The 12,500-nt window shown below is 43.5% G+C and overlaps 1 protein-coding gene across 2 annotated transcripts in view; it reads right to left on the reverse strand.

The window, feature by feature from the left end:
* The window catches only part of prex2 (phosphatidylinositol-3,4,5-trisphosphate-dependent Rac exchange factor 2), a gene marked incomplete at its 5' end in the record, with an annotated part of 104,656 nt that overhangs the window by 12,082 nt on the left and 80,074 nt on the right, over positions 1 to 12,500 (reverse strand). The window lies entirely within an intron of this gene.

Raw genomic sequence — 12,500 nt, forward strand, 5'->3', positions numbered from 1 at the left:
CTAATACACAATACTGCATCCATGGGTCAGGAATCAGACACTTGGGGGAAACTAGGCCAGCAGCTCATCACAGGTTTGTTTTTCAGAGCAGAATGAGCTCCACACAGTAACTGCAAATCAATCATCTAGAGTAACTCAGTCCAAGCTCAGCAGAAAGAGAGACTAAGCATCTTGTGTCTGGGCGTCTATCCAAATGCCATTCATTCATCCATCCATCCATTCATTCATTCAGTCATTCATTCACAGAGAGGATTCTATGTGTTGCGCGTCCACACTACGCCACCGGGGGCAACATAAGCTTTGTCTCTCTATGGCGGATACATTAGAAGGGCCACATGCTACAGTAGACTGAGTCATCTGGTGTGTGAGGAGCTAAGTGGTGCCAGCTCAGCAGTCTGTGAGTGACTCTCTGTACCAAGGCCATGCCAAAGATGCATTATCTCTCCACCAATGCAAGAACGACAAAAACACACTGCCTACAGTCAGAGCCATTCATACAGGCTAGACACATAGATCCCCATAGGCATAGACATCCATCTGTTTCTACCTATAGTCAATCACTACTACGCAGATGAGGATAGGCTATAGGACAGTGTTTATAATAAACTGTGAAGCAGAGTTCATTTATCTGTACTCAGTCTGCCAGCAAGTGATTAAAACCAGGCTGGGGTGACATTTATTAGGAGTGTGATATTTCTGCCTGACATAATATGAATAAAATTAATTAATCATAGCAGCATTTATTCAAAATTGAATATTGATATAAATCAGGACTCAGCTCAGGATAAAGTGGGGTGGAAATCACATACACACATTCTCCCTGATAAAACACACACGCGCATTCGCGCGCGCACACGCACACACACACACACACAAACATACCTTTTGTTGCTTTAATACATGAGAACGCACAGACTGGAACCTCGGAATCTGCATCATCAGTATATCGTGAGGCACTAATGCTTTCATAATGTGGCGGCGTTCCCATTTAGTGTAATGGGGCGCAATGGAAAGTAAGTGGGAAAAAAAGCTTTCCCATTTTCAACACAATGACCTGCAGCCTGCACACTGACGACCGTGTGTCACTTTCACCCTGATGGATGGGAGCTGATGGGTTTTTATCATGACATAAACACACACAGTAACACACTTAACATCACACAGCGTTCCCGGCAATCACAGCTACAGCCCAACCAGGGGCATTAATGTTCTCGATTAGCCATCGGCTGAGTAGCACGTCCATTTTGTGCCTTCCACTGTCAACAGTTTCCAGGAAGTGTTTTTCCAATTATTTCATCTTCACCGTCACATTATCCTTTAACCTCCCGGCAGGCCCGTAGTACTAAATGGCAATGTGGGAGTTTACTACACGTTCAGGCTGAGTTAACAGCCCGTGTAATTGGTTCAAGACGGGGTTATCATTCACAAGATGCTCAAGATAGCAAAGGACTTATGCACGTTAGGCACGAACGTTATTCACTTCAATCCCCCTGTAAACTGTTTGCAAGCACATAAAGTGGCATGAGTTCCATAAGAAATGTTACTCAATAATGTACACAAAGGGTCGGTTGTTCTAAGTGTTTCTTTTAAATATTTAGTTTTCACATTCAGGCTCATGCTGTTCGCACCTGGCAACAATAGTGTGTGTAGTGTGTAAAGAGATGTGTTAATGCTGGGAAAAGCAAAGGGCTGTAGTCAATGAAAACCAGTGTGAAGTTCTTTCCAATGGTGAGATAAAAAAAAAAAAAACATTCCTGCTGAACTGGAGAAAGCTTGGGTTTCATTAAAACAATCAAAGCAAAGAAAGAATGTTAACCAAATTAAACTAATTTAGGTGCACTGGGTATTTATACTGAATATGTTTCCACAGAAACTTGAGCAAAAGGTGCATAAACCCACTTACCTTCGTATCTCCCATCTACCTGCCCCATAGACTTTTATCATCAGTCTGTGTTTCTGTCTGAGCAGAGTCACCTTCAGTGTAAATGGCCAACTCATGCTCTGTTGAAACAGTGCATACGTTTATCTGTTCTGGCAAAGAAGTATCGCAAGCTTGTCCTTGTAGATGCATTTAGCCAACCCAAGGCCATATTACCCACTGATTATCTCACAGACTCACTCCCTAGCGGTCATTCTAAAAATACTGGTTGACCACAGCCAGAAGGATAGGACTCACAACCCTGGAGGTCCCTAATCTCCAAATAATAAGGCTAAATGTTCACTAATGAGTGGTTTACGAGAGTATCATATCATGTGGGATAACAATGTTTTTAAAAGTCTTATTTTAGGATATGTAACACTAGCCCACACGTACTGTGGCACAGCATGACACAAGAAGACAAGCGGCTAACCATACAGTACAGTACATTGATGTATCACTGAGCTCATGAGGGGCCAATTTGCTCTCTTTCCCACCGACGGTGACTCTCTATTTACCCATGCTCCTTCGCTCAACTCTCACACGGTGCCTGAACTTCAGTTGCCCCCTTTTAGAAGGGATCAAGAGCAGCCTAAGACTGCCTGGAGGAGGGAACAGTCCCCAGCAGTCTGGTCCCAGAACCAAGCTTAAAGTCTAAGAACAGGTCTCTGGAACCCATAGCCACTGTAGAAATGACATACTGTAAAAGGATCCCACAAGAAACTTCCTATTACGTTTCTATTGGTTCTGAGGGACAATTCTCCCTGTTCACCTTTGGATTGTTACCATCAGGTCTAACACAAGGGGAGCATTAGTAGTCATCTGCGTATAGTTTCTATGGGTTAAATTCATCTGGTTTGTACATTTCCCCCTATGACTCTCTGTGGATATGTGGTGGTCTGGGAGTCCTCCAGGGGGACTGTTGTGAGGCAGAAGGCTTGGTCTTAAAGCCCCCCTCTGTAATAACTAATGGGGTATTTCTTCCCCCTCATCAATTTTTACTCTAAGCCTTAATGGAGGATTTGGCCACGGGCCACAGATGCCCTAGCTTTCAGCCCAGCTCATTTTACTGGTCTAGGAGGATATTTAACTCACTTTGTTTCATCTTTTCATAACAATAGGACACTTCAGGCCCTTTTCCCAGCTCAGGAGCACAACCAGTGGGCACCATGTTGGAAAGGGGATCCAAAGCACAGATGTTTCAGTGTGGAGGAGAGCTTCGTGGGAGTTAGAGCAGTCTACTGCTGTCTACTGCAGCACATCAGTGAAACCAACACAGCCCTGAGAATGAGGAGAAACCACCCTTAGGAAAGCCTGATGAAGTTTGTATTGATTTGAGGGCAGCAGCTACAGTAGTCAGTGACTTGTTTCTATATCACGTGTTTGAAAGCCTCCTCCTATCTGAATTACTGTGGCTGACACGGGCAGCGAGAAGGTAGGTGGAAGGTCCCAGATTGATGTCATTCCCTGTTTGACCCCAGAGAGGTGCGTGCTGGTCCATGTAAATCACTGACACCACGATGATGAATGCCTTTTCACTGGTATTAAATCCCCCACAAACCCCTGCAGACCGCAGCTGAACCGGCCATTGGATAACGACTCCTTGACGTAGCCCTCACGTGCCGTCCGGTGATTCGCTGACGTGGGGCTGTGCGCTGCATTCTGTATGTCATTTCCTTATCTGCACACCACTTCCCTATGTACACTCCCTAATCACGATTTATGGTAGAGAGGATGTGGATGTGACGGGGATGTAAATTAATAGTTGGAGCCAAAATGACAGGAGATAAACGTTCAGTTGTAGCCTATTCTCTTTCTGTACCATGTTATAAACAGAATCATAGGCTGTAACATGTAAGTCATGCTCCACTACATGCCTCTGAGTACCACAGATCAGAGGATAATTGAATGGCCTTGTTTTCACTGGTGTCAATCTGAGACAAGGAAGTCCATGTCCTGTCCTTGACGCCAACAGCAGATTAAGGTTTATGGGGTTCTGGAGTCACAGACAGTTAACACATTTGCCTCCTAAATCAGAGCCAATAAGGAAACAGGAAGGCTGTCCAGGAATAGCAAAAGACAGGAAACAAAGATACTGTTGGACTGAAGGACCATCTTTGGAGAAATGTCTACTAACATCCCTTTTCTCGCTATCGAGGACTCCTATACCCATAATACCCTTTCTTGGACTAATGAGTATAAGTGTCTCTAACTAGTTGCTAGTTGGTCACTAACCCTGGTCTTAGAGAGCTAGTGTACGTGGGATGCAGTTCTGTTCCAGCCCAGCACTAAAATATAAGATTTTAGAACATTTAGTTGTAAAAGTTATTGCTTGGTTAAATCAGGTGCTTAAGTCCTTGGCAACAGCAAGTCTGTACAACCTGTAGCTCTCCAGGGCCGGGGCTGGTGACCACTGTACTTATTGGACAGCGGGTCCCAAAGCCGAGGTGTTGAGGTTCTTGAGCTCTCATCACTTCTCTAAAGCCTGTGGAAACTTTCAGCCCCAGGAACAATCCCCTTCTGTTCAGAAGTCTCCCAGAGGAGCCTGGAGCTAAAAACCTGAATATGAAACGCACATGCCTCCATGTGTCATCACCTCTCAGCCCCAGTGCAGCATAGAGAATACCAATAACCTGCATCAACGTGGAACTCCATGAGCCATTGCTAAAAAGCCAGGGATCACAATGCTAGCTGATAAGATCCCTCTCTCCAAGATTCTGGAGTTTCTAGTTCTGGAAGGGGGAATGACTGCATGGAAGGCCACATTCACTGCAGGGGAGGCTGGTGGAGGTAGAAATCGGAAGACGAGCTCAGTGTAATGCATGGAACAGAATGAGGAATGGTATCAAACACGGGTCTTGGATACCATTCCTCATTGTATTCCATGCATTACAATGACCCAGTCCTCCGATTTCTACCTCCACCAGCCTTCACTGAAGCACTGGTGGTAAACAAACTATAGCCATACTAGAATGGAAAAGTAGCAATGTCATCAGAACTAATGATCAAGTTGGCTATATGGAGGTATTTGGCATTCATTTTGGGTTGAGGTGAACGTTAGAGGTTAGTGGTTAAAATCAAATTTGTCAACAAAAAAACCCCACTGCATTCATCTTTTGAAGCACGACCAGGTAGTGTAGTGACAACCATGCCAGAGGCAGAGAGAGTCCTCCCTGGTTCTTTCAGCGGTTGCCTGTGACAGTGTCCTGGGGGAACAGACAGCACAGATTGCTGCGGCTGGTCCCAGCTGTTAGAGAAGGCTGGTGCGTGATTACCCAAGCGCAACCTGAGTTAGCAATTACCACCTCACGCGCTCTGCCGCTACCATTAATCACACAGGACACGTCCTCTCGCCCCATGCTATGCTGCAAGCCCCCACTGACGGGCTTACACACTAAACACCAGGTCAGAACTCCGGAGGAAGAGGGGATCGATCTGCTTTCACATCCCAGCAGGAGAGAAATAAAGGGAGGATGGAGGAGGATAGAGATACTGTAGTGGGAGGATGGAGATCACAGATGGAGGGGGAGATGGCTTACTATAAAACGTGACACTGTGTTCTGCGGTATACACAAAGACGATCAGAGAGGATAAGGAACTGAACACAGCCCGTCAAACGTTGTAGGTCTCCAGCTTCCATAGAAAGAGAACGATTAGAATGCAAGAGTCTTGATAGTTAAAAAAAAAAAATGTTCATCTTGCCACTCCAGAATACTTCTGTCTTTCAGTCAGAGACTCACAGTGGTGCATGTTTAAAAAAAAAACGTATGCATGTGAATCTCATAAGATTCAGCCACCATAAGGCCATTGGAGAACTGCTCCTGCAGATGGCACCTCAATGAACCATACTGTACATCAATAAGAGATGGTAGTTAATGGCTTCGCAGCCACCCTGGCTTTGAAGTCATGCTGGTCCATAGAGAGAGAAAACAAGCTCTACATCAGCTGGTTTTCATGAGAGAAACCCTGCTGATGTACCACTGCTTGTACTACTGTGTCTGAGTGCCAACACTATTACTCAACCATTGTCACCTCCACTTCAATTAAGTAAGAGCAGTGAGTGGACACCTCTCCGTCTCCCTGCCAGAAGTGTGTGGCTCGCCCCAGTCTAATGTTTTAGTTTTATGCTAAATCCACACTCACACACCACAGTATATGCAGACACATACTCACATACTACTGTACATGTATCAACAAAACATGGCCCATCTCTCTCTCTCTCCCTCAATCAAAAACAAAGTAATGAATTCTTCATGTTACTTCAAGTAGATAAGTGAAAATCAAAGACCTGCAATAATGTGACCTATGCATTATAAATTTGTAGTCTTCTCCATCTGTTCTGTTTTCTGTCTCCCTCTATCTCGATCTCCCTCTCTCCCTGGCAACCTCTCTCCACCCACCAACCCCACTCTCTCTACCGCTTCCCCCTCTTCCTTTTTTCCTCCCTCCCTCCTTTCCTCCTTCATTCCTCCTATTCTGGAGGCCAAGCTGTTCTCTCTTGCCCTCTTTGTTCTCCTGTTCCTGGCTGTAGCTTCACAGAAACGACTGGAGCCTGGAGAAAGCAGAACTCTTTACAGGCAATTCTGTGCTTCTCAACATGCTTTCTCTCTCCGACAGACAACTGAAGGACATCATCTACTTTGTTCTACCCATCAGGCATTGTGTGCTGCAACTCAGTGCTTTCAAAGTTCTGGATGGTGAACAACAGCAGAGTTTCTTGGTCATCACTTCAAAACGTAGAGAAATTAGCAAAGGCTATGCTATGGAGGAATGAATTAGACTCCATGACATTGAGATGTTACAGTCATCCATTGAGTATGAACGGCTGTATGTTTTCCACATTTAAAGCTTCGGTACATTACTAAACATATTCCTATGTGCTCTAGAAGGATTTATAAAAACATTATGTATCTGGATGCATGTGCTGTCTTCAGATATTGTTCATAAAGTTAGATTTTATGTTTCTTGTCGAAACCTGGCTAAAAATTGATGGCATTGCATTCTTGTTGAAACTTGTCCTCCCAACTACAATTTTTTTCAATCAGTGAGACAGAGGGAGAGGTGGGGGAATAGCTGCTATTTTGTCTGATCAGTTTAGCTGCACTAAAATTGATCTGGATAAATTCTCTTCCTTTGAATATCTTACCATTGTGCTAAAAACTGAATCAAATGTGCTTATTTTAACATTACACAGACCACCGAAGCAATCGGCAGTATTTCTTTCTGAATTCTCCGAGCTTATGTCTACCTTTATTACTAGCTATGATCGAATAATTCTCAATGGATACATGAATATTCATATTAATAATAGTTCTGACCTGAAGGCCATGGAGTTTAGGAATCTCCTTGACAACCTAGGATTGACACAACATGCAATGGAAGCTACCCATCAACGGGGTAATATACTTGATCTGGTAGCATCGCAAGGAATAACCATAGACAATGTTTCAGTGACTGACCTGTTTCTGATCATTACTGTTTCTGATCATTACTGTTTCCGATCATTACTGTGTGCTCTTTGATGCTCTGTTGAGTACACACAGTAACAAAAGAGAATTCAATTAAAAAACGGTACTTAGATACTACAGCAGAACGAACATTTTCTGAACTTGCAAACTCCTTTGACCCATGTGATGTACACTACTCGATAAATGGTTGATACCTTTAATAGTAACTTAAGCAATGCATTAAACAGTGTTCCAGTTAAGATTAAGAAGAGGTCACATGATAAAATATGACTATGGATAAAATAGCACTATCCGTCATCAAGAGAGTATGTAGAAAAGTGGAACGGATATGGAGAAAAACTAAATTAGAGATTCACCGTAGCATTTTTAAGATGAGGACATTAGCACATTAAGATGAGCACATTAGTACTTATAACAAGGCTATTCGTTCGGAAAGAAAAGCTCACTTTTCAAAGAATATTGCAGACAATGGCAAACATTTCAGAGTACTGTTTTTAACTATTAGCCTGACCTCTGTCTCAAAATGTGAGGAATTTGCACAACAAGATAACAACCATTAGAGCAGGTAATAGTACCTCTGATGCAGAACTCAACAGAATTATAACACAAAGTAAACCGTCAACCTGCTGTCTCGGCCCTGTCCCTACAAAAAATAAAAACATTTCTTTCACAGTGTCTCAGTCCTAAAAATAATTAACACATCTCTCGAGACATTCAAAACTGCTGTTGTGAAACCGCTATTGAAGAAATCAAATTTAGATTATAATATCCTTAGTAATTACAGGCCGATATCCAATTTACCCTTCATGAGCAAGATATTTGAAAAAGTAGTAGAATCATATTTTGGAGAAATTCCAATCTTGTTTGAGATCTAATCAACAGCACAAAGACAGCATTAACCAAAATAGATAGCCTTGGACTTGGCGTTGCCACAAACAAGGTTTCAGTTCTTATTATTTTAGATTTGAGCACAACTTTCGACACAATCGACCATAGCATCCTGTTGGATCGTCTGAAAAAATGGGTTTGTCTCTCGGATTGTGTCCTAAACTGCTGAACATACCTTTACAGAGAGGCAATTCTATATTAGTCTAGGAGACTACGAGTCAGAGCGATATTACGTCTCTTTTGGGGTTGCACAAGGAAGCTGTCTTGTGCCCCTTCTTTTTTCACTATACGCTGCCCTTAGGTAATATCATCAAAGAACACAATGTCAGCTTTCATAGTTATGCTGACGATACGCAGTTGTACATTTCCGTGGAGCGGAACAATCTGAGTGCCTTCTGCTCCCTGACTGCCTGTTTATCTGCAATCAATCAATGGATGAATAATAACCTTCTGAAACTAAATGAGGATAAGACAGAGATTATTTTGGTTGGCCCCAAGAACAAAAAAGATATACTCTCAAAAAGGCTAGGAAATCTGGCCCATCAGATTAAATCAGAAGTAACAAGCCTTGGTGTAGTTTTGGACCTGACCTGAGTTTTGAACACCACATAAATAGGCTGACCAAGACTGCGTTCTTTCACCTGAGAAATATAGCCAAGGTACGTTCGTTTTTAACCCAGCAGGATGCTGAGAGGCAAATTCATGCTTTTATATCAAGCAGACTTGGTTATTGTAATTCTCTTTTTGCTGGCCTTCCTAAAAAGACAATTGAGAAGCTACAGCTGGTTCAGAACTCTGCAGCTAGACCCTTGACGAAAACATATAACAGAGCATATAACCCCTGTCCTGGCTGCACTGCACTGGCTCCCTGTGTCTCTTACAGTTGATTTTACTTGTTTTTAAGGCTCTTAGTGGCTTAGTACCCCCATACATCTTAGAGTCCTTGGTTTCCTATGTCCCCTCACGAGGCTTCAGGTCCTCTGAGGCAGGTCTTTTAAACGTACCGAAGGTTCCCCAAAACAAAATTGGGAAAGCCGCCTTCATCCATTACACACCAAAATTGTGGAACCTGGAAATGGAGACATTTTTAAACGACAGCTGAAAACATATCTTTTTAACCTGGCATACAATAACTAATACTTTTTTTCCTTCCCTTTTTACTTTTTTTTGATTATTTTATTGTTTATTGTTTCTCTTTATTAAAGTTGTTCTATTCATTATTGAGATATGGTTGTGCTGAACTGTCAAAGCACTTTGAGCTGCATAGTCTGTATGAAAGGTGCTATATAAATAAAGTTATTATTATTATTTTTATTATTATAATAAAGTCCTACGAGACCTGCCATGTGTTTGTGATTTGCCTGTGCGTTTATGTTTTCGGATGACTTGAATGACTTCATCAGTCACTATGGCTTTATTCAGAGCGTATCTTTATACATGGGCGATGCGTGCATGAGACAATGAGCTGCTGGGAAATCTCAAAGCAACCTCCACGCTGGTGTCCTATGGGACTGAATTTACAGCTCGGAAACGGGATCCCTCCCAAAAATGCGTCCTGGTGATGACTTCAATGGACGAGCATTCTGTGTAAGATAGACCGACAGAGCAAGTTTGGGTTTTAAAGGATTTGAAAACCACATGACTTCTTTCTTTGAAAGCCTTTCAATGCACACACACACGCGCACGCGCACACGCGCACGCGCACGCGCACACACATACACACACACACCAAACACACACACACACTGGCACACACAGACACAAACACATTTGCACACATACCTATAGACACACACACACACACACTCACGCGCACACACACACATATACACACACACCAAACACACACACATGCTCACAAACACTAAATGCACGCACAAACACACACACACACACACACACACACACACACACACACACACACACACACACACAGCATCATTACAAGCTGTTTAGAGCACTAATAATATGTAGTTAATTCCATCACTGGACTCTCCCCGACTGAGTAAAGTATGGAGTATGTTGTCATTGTGATGTTTGTTGGCTGCAGACCAAGTGTGGGCTCTAGCCACGGCTCCCATGGCCAGGCTCCAAGGACAACGAGGTGCCTGAGGCTGAGTAAGTACTGGAGAGGAGAGTGACATCACAACACCGCCTGTGGTCAGCACAAAGACACAAGACAGATCGTCATGCTCTGCTGCCTATAATATGGCGGCCATTTTCGAGGGTGAGGTGGAAAACATTTCCTCATCTTCTGGGTGAGATGAACATGTTGCTGGAGCCATGAACCTGTAAACTCTTGACATGTGTGACTTAACGTTTCAAATATTCAATAAACTGTGGAGGCGAACATGTTTTTGTCAAGCTTTGTCCCCCCTATTCTTGTTCGAAGAATTGCTGTGTGAAACCTTCATATTGTAATGGTGGATCTCCATCTTACATTCCTTGATAAATAAATCAAAAGATGGAACATGGCTTTGAGTGACACTTAGCTGGAGAAGCCTCTGATTCTCTGTAGTTGGGTTCTGAGCCAGTCACCCTTCCTCTACCAAGCTTTCCCCCAATCCTCTCCCTGCCTCCCGCCTTACCAGCCTGGGCTGTCTGCACACATCTGCTCCCCGTTACTCCTGGAGCCTCCCCTGTCAATTCAATTAGGCCTGCTCTGTTCAGGTCACACACGCACGCACGCACGCACGCACGCACGCACGCACGCACGCATGCACACACACTTCGAAGCCAAGTTCTCCTCTTCACATGACGGCTGAATTGCTTACACACACGTCCTGTGATTAACTCAAATGTATCTCAATGTAAAAATGTCAAATGTCAAATGTGATCTAAAACTTAGAGGTGTGATACACAGTATGGGAATGTCATATCTGTGGTGAGGGAGAAAGTATAAGTATGGTGTGATTTTAGACTGGTTTATGGTTAAAAAGCTAGCAGACAATAACATGCACACACGCACGCACACACAGTAATATCAATCCCTGTGGTATCTTAATTAGACTTGTGACATTTCCAAAGCTGAGCGCAAAGCCCCTTTTCCCTGTAGAGTCTGCTAACAAGAACTCAATAAAATGAACTAGACACCAGAAAATGCCAATAGTCCCATCCACTACAGAATGCTACACTAGCCTCCCCCAAAAAAACATGTTTTTGAATGTTATTACACAGAGATAGAGAGACATTTTAAAAGGCCAAGCGAACAGAGAGTGATGGAAAATGACTCAGCTCTATCGAGTTTCTGTTGCCGAGCAAACCCACAACAATATTTGGGAAATATGAGGCAATAGATCTTGTCGATGGATGTTTTGCTTTCTCCTCTCTCCATCATGCTAACCGCTACGAGCAAATTAAAAACCCCACTGACTGCACTCCTGAGACATGAAAAGTTATTACGGAAGATATGGCAGATGCCTTGTTATAAATCATGTGTCGCCAAAGCGGATTCTCTCTCAATAACACAAGGAGTTTGGCTGTGTGTGTGTGTGTGTCGTCACTCATTATCTGCAGTATCAACAGCAGATGTTTACCTCATGCGTGATCTCGCGGCAAACACTGCTGACGAGACGAGACTATGCTCCCAGGTATTGAACTGGGGGAATAGGGGTTTTGGAGACGCATCAAAGAACAGCTCGGTGAGGGGAGTGACTGATTCTTTCCAGTGAGTAAGATCGTTTCGGACGATATGATCTAATTGTCATGTTATCTTATGTTACTCGTGACTGGAAACATCCAAAGAGGGGGGTGAAGCCGCTCTCGTAGGGCTTCAGAAACGTTCCGCTAGCATCTCCAGCATTGAGCGTTGACACTCTGAGGAGAGTAGCAACCGCTCGGTGTCCGGGCTTTAAGAACACTTGACGTTCTCTCGGGGTGTGCGATTCGTGATGATAGATAACCCTAATCGAACCCCATATCTGGACCCATGCTGATAGGAGACATTTGCAAAAAAATAAACGGCTGCCTTTCCACTTCTGATGATACACAGATCTCAGGCCTTCTCAGTATTCTCTGTATCTGTCTCTCTCTTTCCCTGTGCCTCCAGGGCAGCTCGTATCATCTCCTAAATCATCAAAGAGTGATAAGGCTCTGCGGGGCGCAATCACTTCTCCAGACTTTGAAGCCCTCAACGATATTTTCCTGTCTCTGAAATCACACTTCTGCTTTTCATATAAACACTATTGAAATTCAGACCGCATACAACCCAGATATGACACTCCAGG

This window comes from Argentina silus, assembly GCF_951799395.1.
Source record: "Argentina silus genome assembly, chromosome: 1".
Classification (NCBI taxonomy): domain Eukaryota; kingdom Metazoa; phylum Chordata; class Actinopteri; order Argentiniformes; family Argentinidae; genus Argentina; species Argentina silus.